The sequence below is a fragment of the Periplaneta americana genome, chromosome 2 (assembly GCF_040183065.1).
Source record: "Periplaneta americana isolate PAMFEO1 chromosome 2, P.americana_PAMFEO1_priV1, whole genome shotgun sequence".
Taxonomy (NCBI): domain Eukaryota; kingdom Metazoa; phylum Arthropoda; class Insecta; order Blattodea; family Blattidae; genus Periplaneta; species Periplaneta americana.
This window is the reverse complement of record NC_091118.1, coordinates 65,731,494-65,758,424: the sequence shown is the minus strand read 5'-3', so window position 1 is coordinate 65,758,424 and position 26,931 is coordinate 65,731,494. Positions and strand designations below refer to the sequence as shown.

Below are 26,931 nucleotides of genomic sequence, written 5' to 3'. Positions count from 1 at the left end.
TCTCTTCCTTTCACCCCCACACATATCATTTTATATAGTAGGGGGAGAGGAAATACGTATTCAGTGTGCTTGCGGACGTCACAGATACGTAATTCAAGGCCGGAGGACTATGGACGGGGAACAAACACTTTCCACCCCTCTCTTCCCCAGTTCTGCATCCCTGAACTAGCCTAATAGAAACATTCCAGGTTCAATAAAAATCTAGCTTCAGTCTCTTGGTCTTTACTTACTTACTTACAAATGGCTTTTAAAGAACCCGCAGGTTCATTGCCGCCCTCACATAAGCCCATCATCGGTCCCTAAGTGCAAGATTAATCCAGTCTCTACCATCATATCCCATCTCCCTTAAATACATTTTAATATTATCCTCCCATCTACGTCTCGGCCTCCCCAAAGGTCTTTTTCCCTCCGGTCCCCCAACTAACACTCTATATGCATTTCTGGATTCGCCCATACGTGCTACATGCCCTGCCCATCTCAAACGTCTCGATTTAATGTTCCTAATTATGTCAGGTGAAGAATACAATGCGTACAGTTCTGCGTTGTGTAACTTTCTGCATTCTCCTGTAACTTCATCCCTCTTAGCCCCAAATATTTTCCTAAAAACCATATTCTCAGACACCCTTAATCTCTGTTCCTCTCTTAAAGTGAGAGTCCAAGTTTCACAACCATAAAGAACAACCGGTAATTTGTTTTATAAATTCTAACTTTCAAATTTTTTTACAGCAGATTAGATGACAAAAGCTTCTGAACCGAGTAATAACAAGCCCTTCCCATATTTATTCTGCGTTTAATTTCTTCCCGAGTATCATTTATATTTGTTACTGTTGCTCCAAGATATTTGAATTTTTCCACCTCTTCGAGGGATGACTCTCCAATTTTTATATTTCCATTTCGTAGAATATTCTGGTCACGACACATAATCATATACTTCGTCTTTTCGGAATTTACTTCCAAACCTATCACTTTAAATGCTTCAAGTAAAATTTTCGTGTTTTTCCTAATCGTTTGTGGATTTTCTCCTGACATATTCACGTCATCCGTATAGAAAAGAAGCTGATGTAACCCGTTCAATTCCAAACCCTGTCTGTTATCCTGAACTTTCCTAATGGCATATTCCAGAGCAAAGTTAAAAAGTAAAGGTGATAGTGCATCTCCTTGCTTTAGCCCGCAGTGAATTGGAAAAGCAACAGATAGAAACTGGCCTATACGGACTCTGCTGTAAGTTTCACTGAGATACATTTTAATTAATCGAACTAGTTTCTTGGGAATACCAAAGTCAATAAGAACATTGTATAAAACTTCTCTCTTAACCGAGTCATATGCCTTTTTGAAATCTATGAATAGCTTATATACTGTACCCTTTTACTCCCATTTTTTCTCCAATATCTGTCGAATACAAAAATCTGATCAATAGTCGATCTATTACGCCTCAAACCGCACTGATGATCCCCAATTAATTTCATCTTCGTACGGAGTTAATCTTTATAGAGAAAAAAGTCTTAATATTCAGTGGTGCTTAATATGGGATACCTCAGATTTCAGCTGTTTGGCGCTAATATTGTCTGGAAATTTAAGAAACCACAAAGGCACAGAAAACATTTTCTGTGAGTAGGCTACTATATTCCTGTGTAAGGAGTCGCCGTAGAGAAACGAAAAAAGAGGTTGGTACCTCGATATGTTGGTAATTACGTCTGTGTATACAATTATTAAGAAAGATATTTTTTAACAAATGTATTACCTCTGATTGAGATTCTGGTTGATACGTACATCTGTTATCAAGCAGCGAAACTCACTTGACGATATGTGTCAGAGGAAGAACAATAATTATTTGTATACATCTGACGTCTGATTAGTGTAAAATGTTACTAGTCAGCGATGTATACAATTGAGGGGGAAAGGAACTGGCCACTCATCCTGTTACTTCATGGTATAGTTTTCTCATGAGTGATGTCTTATTGGTGTCACTTTTGTGGTTCAAATCTGTCTTCGAACAGCTGACTAAACAAAAAACAAATATGCTGAAGTTGCATAGTGTTTTTCTCGCGGTATTACTTCGATTTCCCTCTATCTTCCACCAGCGATTCAGTTCACTAGTGTTATTTGTTGTTGTTTAGTAAACTGTCCGAAGACAGGTTTGAACCTCATAAATGACACCAATAAGGCATCACTCATGAGGCAACTGAACTACGAGATAATAGGTAGGATGGCTAGTTGCTTTCTCCCTCCATTGCATACGTCGCTGACTAGTATAGCTCGCGCAAGGAACGATTACCGAAAAACAATGGTGGCGTTACTGTCTGTTTTGACGTGTGTATATATAAGCACGCCGAGAGAGCGAGAGATGCGGGGCGATAGAAGTATTGCCTCTTCCAAGAAGATGAACAAATGAGGACATCGCCTGTGGACATACAGAGCGTAGTAAGAGAACAATCAGAAGTGAATTAAACGCGCAACATATGTTTACGAATAATGATAACCTGCGAGGGGAACGCTCCATCACTACATATTATAATAAAATAAACGCACTTGTCAGAACGCAAAGTGATTCTATCGATGTCGTTTCTCTTCCGAATGTACTCCTGAATATCATTCAAGCTATCTCGTGATCTTTCCTATCGACCGCTCTTCCTTATCGCATTGTTTCGTTCGCATTCCTTCCGCTCCCCTGCATGCGAGACTTATAACATCAGATTACAATATTCAGCTTTAAGATGTATACAAACATTGTTCTTCCTCTGACGCATATCGTCAAGTGAGATGTACTGCCTGATAATAGAAGTACATATCAGCCAGAACCTCACATCCCTATTTATCGATACTTATCGTCTGTCGGGGAGCGATTGGTAATGCACACTGTGCAGACACTATGGACATTACGTCATCAATGCGCTTTTCAGGTTGATAAGACTTCTACACATGATAGACACAACAGAAAGAAAGCATGCGTAGAACCACTTTTTCGTATCAAGGATTCTGATAATGTGTATTTGCGTGAAAATGTCGAAAGGAAGTACAGTCAACTCTGGATATAGTGAACTCGGTTGTAGTGAACATTCGGCTATAGTGAACCTAAAAATCATTGGTCCCGACCCTCACACATTAAAGAGTACATTAATATATCCGTTTATAGTGAACCCATACTTCGGTTATAACGAACTTAAAAGCTAGAATTACCAAGAAAATGCTGTAATTTTAAAATGACCAAAATGGTAATTTATGAAAACCCTTTCTCGTAGGGTAAACCTTGGTAATTTTGTGACATTGATTATTTCGTGTTATTTTTTTCCTGGGTCTTTTGTGAACTATTGTAACTGCTTCACAAAGCGTAGCTGTATGTTTCCGTAAACCGGACAACATAAGCAATCTCTTGGCGGAAATTTGAATCTCGTAAGACCATTGGTTAGTTCACGAAAGAGCCAGGAAAAAATATCACGAAATAACCACTGCACGAAATTACCAAGGTTTACCCTATAAACTTCCAAGAATATGTTTAGAACAAAATTTCAAACCTGCTACTCCGTAAGTGCATTGAATGACAAAGAAAGGATTTGTCCAGCTTTCTGGACAGCTTGGAACATGTTAAAGAGAATAGTGTACTCAGTGAAAGATAAAGGAAGGATTAATTCTGACCCCTTTAAATAATATAAGAGTAGAAATAGAAAGTCTTTTCTTTTTTGTAAAGGGGAGTAGAGTAATGACCAAAGAGTAAGTATAAGAAGGAATGGTATATAATGAGTCTTAACCCTACCTGTAAAAGTGAATCCAGAAAAATTCCAAGACGAAGTATACAGTATCTGTGTTATTTTAGTTATATTATTTTCCATTCCTCTCAATTTAAGGTTTCCTTACTTATTTATTTTTAATTTATTGCCAGAAACATTAATACTGTATGTATAACAACGTCAGTAGTATAAAAACAGACACTTCGGTTTTAGTGAACCTCGGATATAGTGAACGAAATATGCTATACCTGGTAAGGTTTATCTTGTCTCAGTAGCAATAAAACCAAGTCCCTTCAAATGAGGGTGGAGATTATAGGAGGGTTGTAAATTTTCAGGATTCCTTTCAAAACCTTGTTATTGTACAGGCTGCCGAACTCGGTTTCTTGAAAGACAAGCTCAGTGACGGAACTACACAGTACGAAGAGAGATATTTTGTAATTTTATATTGCGCTACAGAATGGATCAACTAGTCCCTTCCGCCACTGGATGGATGGACGGCATCGCTCCACTCCCCCATCGCCATAACAACACAGACGAAGTAAGACATATCTCCTTTCTCTCTCTTTTCACAGTGAGGCAAGATACATCACACAGACTTTATTCCGCAAAGGTTCACTATATCAGGAGTTGACTGCTTTCATCATCGCAAAACTTTCCATTCACACGTCATGGTAACTCAATTGTAAAAATGGTGATAAATCATCTGTTGAAAATTGAAGATTCCTGCTTACCTTAATGAAGCCAGTACTGGTACTCCTCTGTGAGGAACAGAATTTCTGAAAATAAAAAGAAAAAGAATTCACTCACTAACACATTTTAAAGTACGCTAACCTATACAATGATAATCAACTTTTGAAGCAGGCTGTCGTCTCGCCTGCCGTAATCCCGGGCTTGTGATCGCCCTTGTATACTGCCCACACGCCTCTAGCCTCGACGGGTCAGTGGTTTTCAAACTTCACATAAACAATCCAAGCGAACCCACACCAAAGCCACGAAACAAAACAAATAATCGTTACTTAGAAATAGCGACGACCAAAAAGCAATTTTGATGACATGTTGTCTTTATGCCGGTACATCAGAGACAAGCTTGTACGTAAATAACTCCTACTTATTGGCTAATAACTGCAAAAATATTTATTTCAATGATCATTTTTCGTCACTTTGAATTTGATTCTGCAAAAGTAGCCTATATACAGAGTGTCCCATTTATCTCGTACAGCTATTATAACTTGTTTGGATAGGTATTGGAATTTTTGTTTTTGAGCGTTCTGTTAGAACGAGGGGCTAACATGAGTATGGAGATTTGATGCATGTAACTACATTATGGTACAAGATACACGTGACGTCATCAATTTTTCAAATAGCACTACATACTTTAATCATGTCACATTGATTACACACATTAAGACGAGTTCAAAAATGTATCAAAATGTCACCTTCCCAATCAATAACAACAACAAAATGAAACAAAAACGTACTTCCAATGTGATAATGTTATGCTTTGAGAGTCACAGAAGATGTTCCAAATAGTGACCATTCACACTGAAGCACATTCGAAGGCGTTCCCCTAAAGACCGTATGACTGACCGGCATGTTGCTGGCTGAATGGACGCACAAGCGTGTCGAATGCGTTGCTGCATGTTGTCTGGTGTTCTCAGAATGTTCTGGCACACACTGTCCTCTACAATTCCCTACAGAAAGAAGTCGAGTGGCGACAGGTCCGGAGAACGTGCAGGCCACTGTATGAAGATTGTGGCGTGGACAGTTGTTGTGGTTCCTTTACATGTTAAGACAGCAAATACACAACACACGACGTGTACGGACGTCAGTCGTCTTTCGTTTTTAAGTTAATGCACAAGATGAACGGGACACTACAACAAATGGCACATTCTGATGGTATTCATTTTGTATTTTGTTGTGAAGTCGAGAAAACAGAATTAGAAACGGAACATTTCTCACAACTCACTCATGCAACATTTTCCTTGTTTTCTCCTTGTTGCCCCGTCTGTGATGTTGTCCGTCACAAATGTCACTACAGATTTTTAATGTAATATCTTGGTCTAACCGGGACTCGAACCCGGACCACGCACGTGCCAATCTGATGGTCTATACCACGCAGCCACCGCAGGGACCGACCGATCATGCTTTCTGAAGGATATGTCGTAGTAATTACAAAAACAACAAAACTCGCTTACGTTTTCTCATCGGTTTAGCCCCTAATCAATTAGCTAACGGCTGATGACCAAAGGGACATTAGTACAATCCCTGGCAGATAGAGTGACACAATTAACAGACACTTGGGTATTCTCCGTCCAAGATCATTTCCATTAGCGGTAATTCGAAATGCAGGGCGATGCTACCGGCTAAACATTTCATCACACGTTTTACGTGCTAATCGACCGCCTTGGGCAATTGTGCACCAGAGCACAGATTCCTCTACCAAAGCGTGAATTTAGCAAAGGAGAACCATTTAGAGGTTCGAATCCCGTCTCAATGGAAAATGAGATGAAAAGGGAGAGGGGAGGAAATTTCACCTGAAAATGATCTCCATAACGAATCCCCTCAATTAAACAGGCTATTCAGAGACGATGAGATGGAAATTATAATTAAAATACGATGTTTAAAGTCCCTATAAATTACAACGACTATTCCATTCATATGCTATAATCTATCCACAGATGAAGTATAAGAATCCATTGAATATAAGCATCTTTTGTTTAAAACACCATTACTCTTGAAAGATTTACTATATATCATTCATTTACAAAATATCAAGCATCTTCTGTTTAAAAAAAAACATTACCCTTGAAAGATTTACTGTATATCATTCACTTATCAAATATCAAGCATCTTTTGTTTAAAAAAACATTACCCTTGAAAGATTTCCTGTATATCATTCATTTATCAAATATCAAGTATCTTTTGTTTAAAATAACATTACCCTTGAAAGATTTCCTGTATATCATTCATTTATCAAATATCAAGCATCTTTTGTTTAAAAAAAACATTACCCTTGAAAGATTTCCTGTATATCATTCATTTATCAAATATCAAGCATCTTTTGTTTAAAATAACATTACCCTTGAAAGATTTCTGTACATCATTCATTTATCAAATATCAAGCATCTTTTGTTTAAAAAAACATTACCCTTGAAAGATTTCCTGTATATCATTCATTTATCAAATATCAAGCATCTTTTGTTTAAAAAAACATTACCCTTGAAAGATTTCCTGTATATCATTCATTTATCAAATATCAAGCATCTTTTGTTTAAAAAAACATTACCCTTGAAAGATTTCCTGTATATCATTCATTTATCAAATATCAAGCATCTTTTGTTTAAAAAAACATTGCCCTTGAAAGATTTCCTGTATATCATTCATTTATCAAATATCAAGCATCTTTTGTTTAAAAAACATTACCCTTGAAAGATTTCCTGTATATCATTCATTTATCAAATATCAAGCATCTTTTGTTTAAAAAAAAACATTACCCTTGAAAGATTTCCTGTATATCATTCATTTATCAAATATCAAGCATCTTTTGTTTAAAATAACATTACCCTTGAAAGATTTCCTGTACATCATTCATTTATCAAATATCAAGCATCTTTTGTTTAAAAAAACATTACCCTTGAAAGATTTCCTATATATCATTCATTTATCAAATATCAAGCATCTTTTGTTTAAAATAACATTACCCTTGAAAGATTTGCTATATATCATTCATTTATCACATGTCAAGCATCTTTTTCTTAAAAAACATTGCCCTTGAAATATTTACTGTGTATAATTCATTTATCAAATATCAAGCATCTTAAAGTTGCTATAAATTACGACTATTCCATTCATATGCTATACCTATTCACAGATGGAGTATAAGAATCCGTTGAATATCACTCATGTCTTGTTTAAAAAAAAGCATTACCCTTGAAAGATTTACTGTATATCATTCATATCAGTTAAATGTGTTTCATTTTCAATTATATACTAAATAAAAGTGTACTAAGTCACACCCGTAAGAAACTTAGTCACTCCCGTAATATTATGAAAATTCTCATATAGGTATTGTTTTTCAGCCCATTATATCTGTAAAATATGCATATTTAACAAGTTCTTACCCTTCAATATCCTTCTTATAACTACAAAAGTATTACGCTATGTTCATGTTTATACTTCTCTGAAATACAATCTTCTAGTCAGCAATTACGCACACATATCTTTACACTTTAGTTAAATATATTGTACATAATTATAAAATATGTTGGATTTCATATTATCATCAATTGTTTTATACTGCTTTTAACTCTTGAACTATGATATTCTTTGTATATTTTAAATATTTTAATATGTATTGCTAGTTTTATAAGATATCGTCTACTTATGTCTGAAGATGCCATTATATATGGCGAAAAAGTTCACAGTGTTAATAATATAATGTTAAGTGACAATTGTCTCGTGATCAAAATATTGTACGAAATGGAAATGTAAAAATTGGAAATTTATCCTTTGAAGAGGTGGAACAATTCTAATACCTGGGAGCAACAGTAAAAAATATAAATGATATTCGGGAGGACATTAAACGCAGAATAAATATGGAAAATGCGTGCTATTATTCCGTTGAGAAGCTTTTATCACCCAGTCTGCTCTCAAAAAAGCTGAAAGCTGGAATTTATAAAAACAATTATGTTACCGGTTGTTCTTTATGGTTGTGAAACTTGGACTCTCACTTGAGCGAGGAACATAGGTTAAGGATATTTGAGAATAAGGTGCTTAGGAAAATGTTTGGGACTAAGAGGAATGAAGTTACAGGAGAATGGAGAAAGTTACAAAACACAGAACTGCACGCATTTTATTCTTCACCTGACATAATTAGGAACATTAAATCCAGAGGCTTGAGATGGGCAGGGCATGTAGCATGTATGGGCGAATCCAGAAATGCATATAGAGTGTTAGTTGGGAGGTCGGAGGGTAAAATATCTATGGGGAGGCCGAGACGTAGATGGGAAGATAATATTAAAATGGATTTGAGAGAGGTGGGATATGATGGTAGACACTGGATTAATCTTGCTCAGAATAGGGAACAAAGGCGGGCTTATGTGAGGGTGGCAATGAACCTCCGGATTCCTTAAAAGCCAGTAAGTAAGTAAGTAAAGTGACAACTGCATCATTTTATATTAACAATAAGTCATATGACTGAATATTATCTACTTTTGTTTGTTGATAGTTGACATATTGTAACTTATTAAAATGAATTCAAAATTAGTGAATTTCATGTTGCCAGACAAGACACATTTTAATTTTAGATCAAATCTAAACAAATAAATAATATTATTAATTATTATTACTTCTGTACATAGCAATTCAATTTTTTCTGCCTCGGTGACATCTGGTAACAGTTGGCAACAGTAAAAAGGCGGCCATATTAGCTTTTTAGGAACTAATCTTACGTGAACTCCAGTATATACGGTATTGAAATCCATTACTGTCTCTCATAGCCTCATGTTTAAGCAAACATCACAGCTAGGGCGAGGAACAAATTAATGTGGAATATACTGTACATCCTGACGAAACATAGAATGCAGATAAACGCATGGAAGTTGTAAGAGATGTAGGTTAATTAGCAGAAATGCAATTAATGGGGACAAATAGAGGCCGAACACGTGAATCTGTAATCAACGCATGCGTAGGACTTCTGTTGTTATAATGTGCAGAATTCAAAACTTCACCTTACTCCGTTGGACACAGCACAAGACACAATAATAATTACAAGCGCCAAGCAACCTTGATTAGCATATCGAGTTCACGTTTTCTGCAGCTGTCCTTTTGTTTTCCTCGTCATTACGTATCCTAGTAACGTCTCTAAATTAACGAGCAGTCAGGACAACTTATTAATGTTTCTAAAGATTTTATTTTTAGATTTTAGCTATTAATAATAATGCAACTACGTCAACAATAAATGTGCAGATTGCAAATGTGATAAATGTTAAAGAAAGACGATGATATGAAGGGCCTTTCAGTAATTTTAAAAAACATTTTTAACATTAAATTTGGTTAAGTTTGTAATGTGTATGACAGGCTATGGTACGAACAAGACCTGAAACCTATGAACATAACTACATACCAAGAATACCGAGTGAAGTGGCTAATGCGTTCCGCATAAGACACGCATTCGGGAGGTCCGTAGTTCGATTCCCCGACCGACAAACTTGACTATGGTTTTTCCGTGGTTTTCCACAGTTACTTAGGCAAATGCCGAGTTGAAATTTTTATTTCCATGGTACATTTCCTTTCTTCTCACGTGTAGAAAAAGAATTTAGAGCGTATTCCGAATCTCAGCGCTGAGCAATCTGATGGCATCACGGTGTTCCGAATTTCAGCGATGACGTCACTGATGCTCCACCGGTGTCGCACCGGTTCCATCAGCTTGCAGAGGTGGTGGCAGTATCCAGCAGCGAATCTGATTGGTTCTTGTATGGGGCGGAAATTAGCAGGCGAATGACATCGTTCACTGTTGTGTCATGGCGGTGTGTTCTGCTGTACTGTTTGTAATGTGCACAGCGTAAAAACTATGTTAATGGCTTATGAGGGAACATGTCAACGGACCAGTTATTACTACTGGTTCAACAAATAAATTGTTCATTCTCTCTTTTCTTTGAGCGAGATGACAGTATGAAAATTTCGCAAAATCTTGCTACGGTAGCACAACAACAACTTGTACAGCCGCCATGATAGCCATTGAACCTTCCAGCAGTTTTGTTCCTATTCCGCTGCAGCGTGACGTCATTGATGTCCACCGGTCCGGTAAGATTCGGGATACGCTGTTAGGTTTCATATCATTATCTTCTTCATCTCATTTCACAGACATAGGCCTATTCAGGTTAAGACGCATGTCTTTATCCCCACCGTCTCTATAACCGTCCATGGGTTCCCAGCCTTCCGTAATATCTCTTCCAGGATTCATTCCTTAAAATGATTTTGAAGGGCACTTCGACACCTAGGAATGGATCCGTGCTGCTTAGTCACCTTGGCAGTATGAACTTAGGATGGAGAGGGGGTAGGGGGCCCGTATTGTGTGAGCGGGTGAGGGGTCACATGCGGTACACCTCATCCTCTAAATTCGGGGTGCAGAATAGGCCTCAGTATGACCGATGTGCAAAGGGTCGTCCCTAACCCGTCCAGTAGTGTCATGGATTTGTTATTAAGATGCTGAATGAAATTAAGAGGTGATGGCTACAATATTTTGTTTAACTTTCTTTTTCATTTCAATAAAAATAATTTAATTTTATCAATAAATAAACACACCATTAATTAATTTGTATCATAGAGATTTCAAATAGAATTATTACTACCGGTTCTACAAATAAATTGTTCATTCTCTCTTTTCTTTGAGCGAGATGACAGTATGCAAATTTCGCAAAATCTTGCTAACCTACCAAGAATAACGAAGTTTCATGTAATCCAAGAAATTTCATAAATTCCATATATTTTTTTCATTTACACCAATTTATTGTTTACTGTGCATGTCTCCCTTTTTTCTCCCAAAATTCAGCCGTACATCTGTGGAAACTTCTTCAAAAGTTAAAAGTTACTTTAACTGCTCAGATTTTCTCCATTTCTATAAAATCTTCAAATTTCTGGCACTGATTTATTACACAAGAAGTAGAATTTTTTTGCATCACCATCACAATCAGTTTGTTTCTGATTGTTCAGTGATCGTATTATCCGTAGGCACTTTTCTGTAAAGTGAACTGTAAGATCGCCAGACATTAACCCAGAAGATACTGATTGTGGCCAGATATTAATCTAGCATATATTGGTTATAGCTAGACATCAATGCAGCAGATATTGGTTGTTGCCAGACATTAATCCAGGAGATATTGGTTGTGGTCAGACATTAACCCAGCAGATATTGGTTGTGGCTAGACATAATCCAGTAGATATTGGTTGTGGCCAGACATTAATCCAGCAGATATTGGTTGTGGCCAGATATTAATCCAATAGATTATTGGTTGTGGGGTTATTTGAAGGAAAGAGTGTTCTTGAGCAAACCTATGACAATTGATGAGATGAAGGACTCCATCGCACGCACGCACATACACACACACTATAGCATATATTCCAGACCACAAACTCAGGGCTGCTGGGTGTTACTTGTACAAGAACAAAATGGTGGGACACATACAATATCTACGATGGAGATACGGCAATGGATAGTGATGCAAAAAAATTTCATTTCATATGTAATATGCCAGTGCCAGAATTTTTAAGATTGTGTAGATAAGGAATAAAATATATGAAAATAAAGCCACAACGCATGGTGGAGCACCTAAGCCAATCAATTGACTGTTGCCGTCACGTCTACATGCCTCAGTAGAGGTGAACGATTATCCAACCAGTACGCTGAAACGTGTGATCAGCAAGATGAATACCCTGGCAGTTATAGATGGCTTACGAAACGGGATTTCTGTACTCGCTGTACTTCACAAATTTCTCACAGTGCTGGGGGGCATCCGTCCCAGACACCTAGCGAAAATCTATCAGAAAATTTCTTCCAACGAGGACTTGAACCAGAACTCATTCCGTATGGTGTGGGTTCATAAATGATTGCTTCCGGAAGTAAAAAACAAAACTTCCCTGGAGTATCTACAGAATTATTTTTTATATTATTTAATGCACAACATCATTGATCTCTGGGAGACATCTTTACTAATGGGAAACAGTCGCATGGTTTGTCACATGATAATCTTGATTACAACCGCCCCTGCCATAGTCATGTATGTTTGGGTGTATGTGGGAATTATCAACTGTGCATGATTTCAACAAATGACACTATCTCACGATTTCCTGTGGTTTATTTCTTCCCCAACGGCATGGCTCCAGTGCCAGATAATGAAACCCAGTTACAGTACAATGTGTATTTGTGAGTGACAGACAGACAGACAGACAGAAAGATCTATCTCCTACGAGTCAGGAAAGATCATACACAGGATCCTCTATATACAGAGTGACCCAAGAGTAAAGGTACATGGTGTGAGGGGTGATAATATTGGTGATTCTGAACAAAACGTTTCTATGAACATATGCTCTGTTCTTAACAAATCTGACACACAGCTGTTTGAAAATCACGGGCGTCAGTCTCACGTTCTTTATCAACACTCATATGCGAACACAACCAAAACGACATTAGGCTACAGTAGGATCAATGAAACGTATCCTGAGCGTTTGATCGGTACCGGTGGAGTCATTTCTTGGCCATCGAGGTCATCTGACACTACTACAGTGGATTATTGTGCGTGGAGTTGACTTAAGAGCGAAATCTACAAGTGCAAAGTGGAAACTTCTCGCTCGCATTTTACATGCTTTTGCTCAAGTAAAGGAATGTCCGAATCAGCTCGGATCAGAAACACAGCAGCTGTGTATAACGAGTGCAAAGTGCATTGAAGCTAACGGTGGACTTTTGGAACATGTTCTGTAAAGAAAAGTACACAATTAAACAGAACATAAGATAACAATGTTTTAATTTACCATCACCTGCATTTTTCATGTTCCTCATTGTTTCCATTAGTTTCTTCCGAAGCCGTTAAGAACAGGACATAATTTCATATAAACTTTTTGTGTACAATCACCAATATTATCACCTCTCAAACCATGTACCTTTCCTCCTGACTCACCCTGTATAAAGTTTCCTTACACCGCAAACTCAGCGGCATTTTCTGTTATACGCTTCACACAACTACCGAAAAATCGCTCGCCGCCGTTTCTACGGTAGTAACTTTAGTTTCTGAAACCTGTTTAACGACGAAAAAGGTCATAAAAGACTTAAAAATGAATGCAAGTGCATCTTGCCTATGTCACAAGAGATATTAAAAGTGTTCTCCTTCTGCTTCAATACATTTTTTGACATATCCAAAAATTGTTCCCTTGTTGCAAAATGTTCGAAATGATTTTCGGATATGTTATTCTACATTTAAATTAAATTAAAATCATTTTCAAACAATCAGAAACAACACATTATGGTGCACTATATTATGAACGAATGAGATTAAATGTGTTGAAATGCGACAGACTCATGTCAATAGATTTACTGGCATGTTAAAGACAAAATTCCGACATATCGGCGTCGCTGATATAACCTCTGCAGTTGCGAGCGTCGTTAAATAAACCATAATTTAAATTTTAAATGGACATTTAAGATACTGGCCATTTATTGACTACGGACATATTTTATACTGAGCATTTGAAGACTGGGGACATTTTTTATTCTGAACATTAATTATGATGGGCATTTTTTCAGTGGACATTTCGCAGTGGACTAATTGGCTGATAATCTTTTAGACAGAACCGAAACTACGAGACCAATTCCCTTTAATACTTTTCAGTACTTCAATAAACTTATCTTGCAATTCATCAAACAGAATTGTACTACATTCTTTACCTTTTATGTTGTCCTAATAATAGCCCCTATAGGGTAAGGGAGTCCAATTTCGAACAGTCACATATTTGTATTTTCGGGCAAAATAAGCATAGGAAATTTCTAATATTTTTGTGAATGCAATGTTCAAGACCTAGTTGTCGTTCCACAACAATATAAGAAATAAAGGATGTTTACATTGTCCATAGTTGTGAATGTTTCAATAAACAAAACACGTTCGAAAATGTACCACAGGGGTACAATTCTGAACAGGTCAGGTACAATTTCGTTCAAAGGCATTTGCCACAAAAAAAAAACTGCTTTATCCTCTGGCACCCAAGCACACTTCGTGATACCACACGTCGCACGTTTGCCATCGGATCGACTCCCCTTTCAACAGGGATTCCTTTGAATAATAATTCAGTAGGTAGAGGCCACATTCGTCTTCATTTGATGGAGCGGACGATGTTGCCGTTTGTTTCACTCTTCTTTTGGGTGTAGATTTATTCTTTCCTTTAGACCGAATACTAACTGCAGAGGATTTCTTAGATCGTATGTCGTTGATATGCTCTTGCGAAGTAAGATGGAATGATGTGAGCAGTTTTCTTTGACGTAAACAAGCTTTTTTTCTCGGGTGAGTTAAGAATGGCACTAATTGCATTTTCTGGAGAATCAGAAGGACTATTTTGCGAATTTTCTGGGGGACTCTGACTGGCCGCGGCCAAATCAAAAGCAGCACGTTTAACCTGTAAGGAGGTAAGACCTAACTCTCTATTTGCTAAGTACAGGAGCCTATCTACCAAAGACTTTTCCATGTCTCCAGACAGTACCATAGGATGTTCAATCTTCCCTGTAACACGTGGAATAAGACCAACCTGTCTTTCCTTGTCCTTGTTTACTCTATCATGTAGAGTGCTCAGTGGAAGGTGATACAACGCGGATGCTCCTTTCAATGAAATATCTCCTGAAATTACACTTTTGATTGTCTCTCACAAAGCATTAGAATCCCATTTCAGACGTTTTTCCTTTTCTGTTTTCCTTCGTGGCATGAAAAATGCCAACAGACAGAAATGACGTAGTTAGAATGGTTACAAACAACTGTTCGAAATTGTACTCTTAGCGTTCAGAATTGTACCTAAATAATGTTCGAAATTGTACGTCAGCTATCCTTGAGAAATGACTAAATAGTTTTCTAAACTGTTCATAGATAGCACTGGTGTGTCGGTGATATGTGTAACGAAGACCACAGAACCGTTTAAATCAGAAACAAACCAATATTTATCATTGTAATACAATACCACAACGGGAAACTACGAGCCATTTTATAACAGAGCATATTCTGTAGCCAAAGTGCATATCTTTATTTGAAAAATGATTTATTTGTGGTAAGTTATATAGTAATACTACAACACAGCTTTTCAGGAGACAAACTTATATGAGACTGATTATCGACGCTATGTAACTCAAGCAGGGTTACGAACATATGGAACTCGCAAATGTTAAAAATTCTTAGTGCGTTCAGAATTGTACTATGTTCGAAAATGTACCCCCTTACGCTATCTAACATTGTGGTTCTGTTTTTAAAACATACCAGCAAAACTTAATGTAATCTGAGAATTGTTATGTCCATGGAACTAAAATATTCATCATCATCATCATCATCATCATCATCATCATCATCCCGACCTTATGAAGGTTTCTATTGAATTTTGGAACTGGTTCTACTGATCTTTTAATAGTTCGACGTTTTATACGTCCTACTGGACGTATGTGAAGGAAATGTTTCGGAATTTGTTTCTAATCCATTCTACTGTATTTATGTGCTCCACCCAGTTTTCTTTATATCATATCGTTTTATCTGTAAGTTTTAAAATATTTAATTCTGTTTCAATATCCTCGCTAAGGTATTTTTTCCTGTTATTCCGCAACCAGGTACTCGCGCACTCCTCAAGAACATAATTTCCGATAATCCTATTCTTTTTTCCCTCGTTTTTTATTACTAACTTTAAGTTTAACTTGCCAAATACAAGTTCAATAGGCTAGGGATCATCACCTTGCATAATATATAATATCACAGTAGTTCTAGTATGTAGATCAAATAGACCAAGTGAAATATCAATACAAGAGATGAAAGAAAACAACAATAGGCTAGACATGATGTCAATCAATTTAACTAATTTTCTGCAAGCCGTGCTGTGAAGTATTCTTCTCTGTGGCACTTTTCCCGTAATCTACACTAAATACAAAGCCAGACAAAAGCTGTTCCAAGTTTCAATGAATTTTATCACGTTTTAATGTGAAGCAGGTAAACAAAATTAGCACTGATGAAAAGGAACACGAACCGATTTTTTTTAAACAAATTGCAAATTTTAAATGTGCGCTCCACACGTAACACGATTGGCCTGTACGTCAAGCCAGTAATCAAGTTTTCCCAAACTCTTTGTAGCATGTCAGGGTCAATAACTGTGTCGCAACTGTCATTCTCGCTTGCAGTTCAACCAGTATAGTTACAAACCCCTTTATAAAACCCCACAAGAAGAAATCACACGAGGTGAGGCATGGGGAACGTGGTGCCAAACGCATAAATTCTTAATCCCCCGTAGCTCTCCCACCAATGGAACATTATGGCAATCGATCGTTAAGTTACAATGTGCATGCAGTAGACCAAGGATACAAAACTGAGACCCAGTTGTGGCATATGTCACAAGCCGTAGCTATTACGTCATTCACATGATAAAGTACAGCGGGTTTGTATTCACTACCTAGTGGTGAAATTCAACGCAATGTCGTTCGGAAAATACCCGCTTAAAGAGCAATACTTCTGTATTCAAAACAATCACAAAGCGCGTATGAGTTCTGTGTTTGGTTCTAGTATGTATACGAACAAACTTTATCTAAAATGAACTCCAATAAGAGTGACGATAGCTCTAAATTGACAGATGCACATCTGATTTCCCTCCCCAGACAGAAACTTATAGTTTAATATAACGGAACTCTTGAACAAAAAAATCCAGAGATCTGGTAAATGTTGTAGTTAAAGCTTAGTTAATAATTACAGGAATGATTTTCATTTATATTCACATGAGAAATTAGAATTGTTTTAGTTTCTATTATGAGATCAATGTATTCAATTTCACTTTAACTAGAAGTTATGAAGATACTTTTATACTTTTAACCCTACAATGCTTTCCGGTGTGACGCGTCACCCCAGATGACGTCATTTTCTTCTGTAGTTTTCTCTAATAATCTAATAATAGCTTGTGCTATTCAAAGGCAATAAAAGTTTCAATTATCTGTAGTAAAGGGAGGAGAGAAAATTCGTGGGGTGACAACATACCCCAGGTCAGCAGTAATGAGTCGAAAAGAGAGTGAGCAGTCCGGGGTTAAAAATTTGATGAATGCTTTAATTTTTACATACAGGCCTAAATACTGATAAAAGGGTAAGGTATTTAGTCTGATTGTTTATAGCAATATATTTTGAAAGGAAGCACTTAAGTATTTTTATTCCCGACTAAAGTTTCCCTAATCTGCTAAGACTACAACAAGAATATGTTTTGTTTAAATATTTAGTATCATCCGTTCATTTTATCTAATCGAATTTAAATTAGAAATTGTGCATATAAGTATTTTCAAATCTTTTTTTCACATTTAAAGGAATAATAATAATAATAATAATAATAATAATAATAATATTTTATTTCAGCTGGCAGAGTTAAGGCCGTAAGGCCTTTTTTTCCACTCAACCAGCAAAAAGAATACATACATATGTATGAACTTACAAGCTATAAAGAATACAACAATTTGATTTAGATAAGGTTACATGTATACAAGAGTTATTTACGAATTAAACAGTAAAATACTATGAACTATTAATTAAACAATGAAATACAAACTGCGTAGCAGAATTAAATTAAAATACATAGAATGTTAATATATTTGAAATAATGTTAGATAATAGGATGAGATTAATGAGAGACAATTGAAGGGTTCAGAGCCATAGTGGGCCAAGCGCCATTTATTAAAAACGGAGAAAGCAAGGGTTAAAGTTAAGTGAATACCATAATTTAATGAAGATTGACATATCATTTAGTTTTAATGTGTATACTTTATATTACTTCTTATATGTTTCCATTGAATTATGGTAATAACTTCATTTTAACCCTTGTTTTCTGCGGTTTTGGTAAATAGTGCTTGGCCCACTATGGTTCTGAACACTTCAATTTTGAAAATACAGCGCTAACAGGATGCATGTCTGAAGAAAGAAGTTACCATATAGTCAGTGACTGTTAGCTACTTACTTTTACTTTTGAGGGCCTCTCCACTTTTCAGTGGTTACCCTTTATTCCCATTTTCCATCTGCGTCTGTCATTCCAATCCTGCTCATTTAGTCCCTTATCATTCATCATCCTCAATATTCTAGCCTTCCATGAATTTCTAGGCCTTCCTCGTTTCTTTCTACCAGCTGGAGACCACTGAAGTAGCACATTTGGCCACCTCCCCTCATCCATCCTCCTTACATGACCATACCACTGAAGTTGTCTACTCTCTATTCTTGCAATCACCGATTCTTCCATGTTCATTATCCTTCTAACATCCTCGTTTCTTCTCTTTTCCAGCCTGGATATTCTAGCACCTCTCCTTATGCCGTCCATTTCAACTGCCTGTATCTTACTTTTTTGGCCTTCCGATAGACTCCAACCTTCAGCCCCGTAAGTCAATATATTTTCCACTATAACCTCAAGAATTCTCTTTTTTGTTTGCATTGTTATTGTCCTGCTCCATAGCACTCCATTCAACATCTTTATTGCTCCTCTACCCTGCATTATCCTATAATCTATATCCGCTTTACAGTTTCCAGTCTCATGCAAAACCGACCCCAAATATTTAAACTCCTTCACTATTTTAATTATTCCTTGGGGCAACTTTATATTTCGTCCATCTCCACCTATCACCAGATATTCGGTTTTACTCATATTAACTTTCAGTTCCCCTGCTTCAAATGCTTCAAGGAGTTTCCTTACCATAAATTTTGCATCTTCTCGACATTGCGCAATTATCACCTGATCGTCTGCAAATAGCAACGAGTGCACTGTCTCATTTCCAACTGGAATTCCCATTCCTCGACATGAATTATTCCACTGCTTCAGTATCTGCTGGATATATATTTTAAACAAGGTAGGGGATATGTTACAGCCTTGTCTCAAGCCTTTGGTTGTATAGAAGGCAGCTGATAACTTTTTTCCTATCTTAACAGCAGCTTGACAGTCTTTATATAGCCTCTGAATTAACGCTATTAGGGGTAAACTAACACCAATACCTTTTATTTCGTCCCACAACTGCTTTATAGGAACCGAGTCGTATGCTTTCTCTAAGTCAATGAATACTAAATGTGTTTCCTTTCCTTTAGCATACATTTTTTCACTTATCTGTCTCAAATTAAATATATTATCCATACAATTCCTTCCTGTAGTAAAGCCTGCCTGATCTTCCGATATCTTCCCTTCTATTTCTTCCTCTAATCTATTCCTGATGATAAAAAAGGTAAAAAGGTAAAGGTATCCCCGTAACATGCCATGAAGGCATTTGGGGGGCATAGAGGTAGAGCCCCATGCTTTCCATGACCTCGGCACTAGAATGAGGTGGTGTGGTCGGCACCACGCTCTGACCGCCTTTTACCCCCGGGAAAGACCCGGTACTCAATTTTATAGGAGGCTGAGTGAACCTACTATTAAAAATCCTGCTAATGGAAGGCATGACACTAATTCCCCTGTAGTTGTTAGGGTCCTTCTTATCCCCTTTTTTTATGGATAGCGGAAATATATGATATTTTCCAGTCTTCTGGAATTTCATCTCCTTCAAGAATTTGGTTGAACATCTTAGTAATAAGCCTTACTAACAGAGGAGGTCCATATTTCCATAACTCTGCTGTAACACCACCAGGTCCACTAGCCTTACCACTCTTGCTTTTCTTCAATGCCTCTCTAACTTCTTCCTCTGAGATCGGCTCCACTCCATTCCTAATAGTTATATCTTGATCACTTTCCTTTTCATTCCTTCTCTCAACTAGCAGATCTTCAAAATAGTTTTCCTACTGATTCATAGTTATGAGCTGTAGTACTGGTGAAGGGTTGTTGGACTTTCTCACTTTACGTAGCAGTCTCCAAGCTTGTGCCGATCTATTATATCCCAATTCATGATCTATTTCACCACATATTCTTTCCCAGGATTCATTCTTACTTGACTTAACCAGTCTCTTAACATTTCTTTTGCATTCCCTATATTGCTCCAAATCCTCATTATATTTTGTGCTAAGCCATTTATTATACAGAGTTTTCTTATGGTCTATTGTTTCCAGTATTTCCTTGGTTATCCATTCTGTTCTCCCTCCACTTTGTCTCTCCCTTCCCAAAGATTCCTCTGCCACCTCCATTATAGACTTTTTAAGAAATTCATACAGTTCCTTAGCTTCCCAATCTTCATTTATTACCTTCAATTTCAAGGATAATCTACTCTGCTATAAAAACCTTATACTTTCGTCCTGCAATAGATTAACCATATATGTCGGTTCTTCTATTACATTCCTTCCATTAGCTAAGTATAATTATATTCGTTTACATGCCATTAGATATGTAATGCACTTAGCCTTGGACGACATCCTGAAGCTGTTATGTGTCATATTTCATAACAAGCGTAACTGAGCCTGAGAAGTTCTTCTCATCAACATTCGTTATTATTGTCCTTCAAATAGACATAGTATCCGAAATTGTAGTTTCTTGTATAAAAGATACACGTTATATCCGGGTTAGACATTCAAATACCAATATCGAAAACATTTTATTATTACCTTAGAATATTCGTCCTTCAATTGTCCTAATAGAACCGTCCTTACTTTGTCTTAGAATATTTTCATAGTCTGTACTGTGTTTAATATTATAGTGCTTATGTTAAATTTTAAGACCTGTAACCGAAACTCATAATAGTGAGTACTACCACAGTTTAGTATATACAGTCACGAAGCTCAATACGTAGGGAATATGCAACCATAGATAGTTGCTAACCACTAGGATCGCTACTATCGCCTCATCACAGACAATGCGAATTAGTACCGGCACAGTCTCTTGTTCCTAGTAGCCTCAACAACTCAAGCTTCATGACTGTAAATATTAGACTGTGGTACTACTCGTAAGTAATTTGTTATAGCATTACGAGCTGCTATTGACATCACTAACTTTCGTGAATGTCTAAAAACCAGCTTCTTCCTTTATTAAATAACACACAGGTCCACCGCTGTGGAGTAACGGTCAGCATGTCCAACCGTGAAACGAGCGATCCTAGATTCAAATCCTGGTTAGGACAAGTTACTTGTTTGGGTTTTTATCCGAACCACTTGAAGCAGAATTATTGGGTAACTTTTTGAATTGGATTTTGGACTCATTTCACCTTCATTAATTTCAACTTCATCTAACAACAACAATAGTTTCAGGTCGACCAAGAGATGTAGCAGACATGGTACCGTGATTCACCTACAGATGTCATCTGTCTGGTGGAGCTCCATAAGATCCCAAAGAGGCCGAGGGGCTTTCACAGCGGACTACGGCAGACCAAGGAGCTACCAAGGGCTGTGTAGCTTCTTCGGACAGGTGTCACTACGGTGAATCACAGTATCTACTATAAGCGGATTCCGAATCTCAGCGCTGAGCAATCTGATGGCACCGTTCCGAATTTCAACTATGACGTCACTGATGCTTCACCGGTGTTGCACTGATGCCATCAGATTGGAGAGGTGGTGGCAGTATCTATCAGCCGCCATCAATTAATCTGATTGGTTCTTGTATATGGCGTGAATTATCAGACGAATGACATCGTGCACTGTTGTGTCATGGCGGTGTGTTCTGCTTTGGTTCTGCTGTACTGTTTGTAATATGCACAATGTAAAAACAATATGTTAATAGCTTATGATCTTATGAGTGAACATGTCAACGGACCAGTTATTACTACTAGTTCAAGAAATAAATTGTTTATGCACTTGAACGAGATGACAGTAAGGAAATTTCGCAAAATTCTGCTAGCGTAGTACAGACAACAACTTATACAGCCGCCATGACAGCCATTCAACCTTCCAGTAGTTTTGTTCCTATTCCGCTGCAGCATGACGTCATTGATGCCGTCGACCTGGTTAGCGAGTTGGTATAGTCCTGGTCTTCTATGGCCAAGATTGCGGGTTCGATCCTGGGCCAGGTCGATGGCATTTAAGTGTGCTTAAATGCGACAGGCTCATGTCAGTAGATTTACTGGCATGTAAAAGAACTCCTACGGGACAAAATTCCGGCACATCCGGCGTCACTGATATAATCTCTGCAGTTGCGAGCGTCGTTAAATAAAACATAACATTTAACATTTCATTGATGTCCACCGGTCCGGTGAGTTTCGGAATACGCTGTATGCTGCGATCTTCAGGTCACGACGTAGTATGTGATTTCCGAACAGATGCCACCGATATGAGGCCCCGTCAGATCTGGATCGATAAGATGGCACCAAGCGTACTGAGAGGAATGAGGTCCTAAGGACTTCAACAATCATCTCATAATAAGGATGTCGGCACAATAAGCTTCAGGCAGAGGTGCAAGTCTTCGTGCCAACCTCAATAAGGAAACAATACACCATGTACTTAAAAGAATACAGTAGTTTACAGTCGTTATAGTATCCTCAGATGAGGAGTAGAAAGTTGTTTGTAGGCTCAAATGAAAGAGGAAGGAAGACAGTTTTAGTTGCATGCATGCGCAGAAGCTTTCCTTGGCAGCGATAATAACAAAGATGGCGACTTCTCAACAGAAAGCATTTTGTGTTTTGAAGTTTGAGAGTTGTAAATCGGTTATAACAGTTCAACGTGCGTTTTGTACGCATTTTAATCGTGATCCTCCAAATGCCAACAACATCCATTGATGGCATAACCAGTTGATAACGACCGTTGTCTGTGTAAATGTAAAAATGTGGGACGACCAAGAGTGTCTGAGCAGAATGTTCAGCGCTTTCGGAACTCTTTCTTACGAAGTCCTAAGAAGTCGGTTAGGAAGGCTAGTCGTGAACTTGCAGTGCCAGTGATGACAGTATGGAAGGTCTTAAGAAGACGCTTACATGTGCGTCCTTACCGTTCACAATAAACAGGCTATGAAGCCTACTGACTACGCTGTGCGTTCCAACTTCGCGCTTGAATTGTTGCAACAGACAATGATGATTTTCTTGATTTTGTTGTGTTCAGTAAAGAATCAACATTTTCATCTTAGTGGAAAGGTTAACACGCACAATGTCAGAATCTGGGGATCTGAAACTTCAAATGAAAGAGCAAACCATGCACCCGATGACAAGGCTTATCTCCAGTAGCTCCAAGTTTACCGGATCTCACCCATGCAATTTTTTCCTTTGGGATTTTGTAAAGGACCAAATCTAGATGCCTCCACTGCCTGCTAACCTGCCCGAGTTGAGTGACAGGACTCGAGAAGCTGTTGCTGTCATCACTCCAGACATGCTGATTAAAGGATGGGAGGAATTAGCCTCCAGGTTAGATGTGTGTCGTGTAGCAAACGAGGCTCACATTGAACACTTATGAACGTTTAATGTAAACGGAGATGTTACTCTTATAGTTAACATGAGTTTTGTTATTGTCATAGTTAAAGTATCATTAAACACTTTTCAAATCGCTATATTCTTTTATGTATTTCCTGTATATCACACACTTCCAACAAAAGACGACATTGAATTCGAAAGCAACAGTTAACCAATTAAATACTATTTTATCGTGTGCTAGATTTAAAATGCCTAATGAAGTTTCTGCTTTTTAAATTAAATTTGGATGGTCCGACGTTGGTCTATATGAATATCTTTGAAATATTTTGCTATTGTCTGTGAATTTTCGCAGTGAAAACTGCTTACTTTAATGCTACACATCATGTCATAATGATACACTAGTATTAGCACTGTAATTAATCAACACTAAGACTTCACTCTCACACTGTGTAATTAATAGTTCAGACAATTAAATCTATTTCCGCACTCTTCGACGAAAACAAGCTGGCACTAAAGTATGAAACTTTCTGAGATTTTAGTAAAATGCAGTAAAACCTCCCTAAAACGAAACGCGATCGTTTCAGAATTTTTTTCCGTTTTCACAGGTTTTCGTTTTACAGAGGGTTGAGTTTTAGTACACAATGAAGAAATAATTTGAAATAAAAGTTACTACAGTAGATCTACATGCAAAGTGAATTTTATTTTCATAATTATTAACTTACGTAATTGCAGCCTCTCTCTCTCTCCCTCTCTCTCTCTCTCTGCGCTCTAGTTTCTTGACCCTCACATTTCATTTAAAGCGCTACTTTTTTTGAAGGGAACGTTGTAGGATTTCCTTCGCGTCCTGCATCAATTCAGAGCGTAAATTGCGCCCTGATCCATGGGTTGTGTAACTGAAGTTGTGTTTGGTGGAAAACAATTGATTAACTTCACGTTAGACAAATTAGTCCTTGGATGGCAGGTAGCATTGTCTAAAAACAGTATGACCTTACGACCTTGACGTTTCATTGCTCCATTAAAATTATGAAGCCACGTTTCCATGCTAGAACTGGCCATCTAGGCTTTTTTTATTATATCGCACAGTTTTACTTTATTCGCACTGTTATTTAACAATGTATTGGCATATTAACACAAAACTCAGAATAAATAAACGGAAATGTGAAACAAAATTGACACTACACTACAATTATTCACAGTTTTATTCTACTCGCACTGTCCTTTATCACTGTATTGGCTTGTTAGCACAAAACTGAGAATAAATTAAAGAAAACGCAAGAGGGTTGGAAGTGGTAACGGTACAGGAGGTCAGTAACAATAAGCACAGAATAGAGACATGGTTAGAGAAGCTTCACCCCCAACGCCTGACAAAGAACAGCGAAAGTCTTCCAGATCATTGCATGTACAGTCACAAAAAAAAAAAAAAATATGTCATGCTTCGTACAATATTATCGCAAAATTAAAAATGGTTTGAAAGAACTTAGCGACAGTAACGCTTAAAATTATCCGTTTTAATCAAGTTTTTTTTACCTAAATGGTGCCCAAAAATAATTCCGTTTTCGCGTTAGACAGTTTTCCGTTTTAAAGTATTATTTTACGTAGGAAATCATTCTGTTCCCAAATTTGTTTCCGTCTGTGCAGGTTTCCTTTTTATAGAGGGTACGTTTTAGCAAGATTTTACTGTATTTGGGATGGAATGGAAAAGGTGAGAGGTCACCTATACAAAATGCACTTGTTTCAAGCTTATTGTCTTCTCCCCTAAGAGTCTCCATCCCTCTTCTTTACAAGGCTGAACACAGATGGCTCTGTAGAAACGATCCGTTTCGTCCCCTAACTCCAAATCGTTACTTCTCCACTCAAGAAGCGACTTCATTTGGGGGGTTGAAAACCAATAATCTAAGTAACATTCCTCCTTCTTTTTCTTTTACTTTCGCGTCTCAATCGCGTAATGTTGTTCATGAAGATGGCTTTGAAGACACTCAAATGAAGCTAGTTTCCCCTTAATGTCTGCCATGTTGAAGAATACCTATTTTGAATTTTCATTTTCGCACATTGTTTAGAACATAAAGGGGAAGTGAAAGGGAGGAATTAAACCTCTGTCAATGTATTTTTCACTTAAACTGCCTCAGAAACAAAGTCACAGTAAGGCACTGTGCATCAGTGTTGCATTTTAAGCGGCCAGCGGAGCCGAAAGTTCGTAAAAGCTACGATGTCTGCCTTATACAATCCGTCACTGAGCAATGCTTATATTCCTATCTACTCGTATCCGTACTGTCTCAGCCGAGGAAGGTAGAGTGGAGAGTTAAGGGGCAGTCTGCACCGACTAGATTGAGGTATTAGTGTCCAGGCCTGGTTTAAGATGTTAGGAGAACGTAGAACGCCAGCGTCGACTAGTGACCGGGCCGTACCGAGCCATGTGAAGTAAAAAGAAGTGATATGTCGCTAGTAAAATTGGTGACAATATTCTTTATCAATTCACTACAGTAGTGAAGTGCAATGTTTAGCGAATATAGTGCTGGATTTTTCAATGCACTAAAAGAAAATGCATGTTTCGAAAGATATTATAATACATTATCACAGACACTAACACTAGTTACAGCAAAAAAGTCGCATTTAAAAATCAGGATTAAGCCTTTTTATCTAAATATCAACGATATCATATCATATCATAAATCATATCATGTCATGTCATGTCATGTCATGTCATGTCATGTCATGTCATGTCATGTCATGTCATATCATATCATATCATATCATATCATATCATATCATATCATATTATATCATAAATCATATCATGTCATATCATATCATATCATATCATATCATATAAGTATCATATCATATCATGTCTTATCATATCATATCTTATCATATCATATCATATCATATCATATCATATCATATATCATATCATATCATATCATATCATATATCGTACCATACCATATCATATATCATATCATACCATACCATACCATATCTCATATCATATCATATCATATCATATATTATACCATACCATATCATATATTATACCATACCATATTTCATATCATATCATATCATATCACATCATATCATATCATAAATCATATCATATCATATCATATCATAAATCATATCATGTCATATCATATCATATCATATATCATATAAGTATCATATCATATCATGTCTTATCATATCATATCATATATCATATCATATATCGTACCATACCATATCATA

The 26,931-nt window shown here is 37.2% G+C and overlaps 1 protein-coding gene across 2 annotated transcripts in view; it reads right to left on the bottom strand.

Annotated features, from left to right (window-relative positions):
- The window catches only part of LOC138694310 (uncharacterized), a 511,848-nt gene that overhangs the window by 192,415 nt on the left and 292,502 nt on the right, over positions 1-26,931 (bottom strand). For both annotated transcript variants that reach the window (XM_069817898.1, XM_069817899.1), the window contains one exon: positions 4,457-4,501. The gene's annotated coding sequence lies outside the window, so the exon portion shown is untranslated. The remainder of the gene's footprint in view (positions 1-4,456; positions 4,502-26,931) is intronic.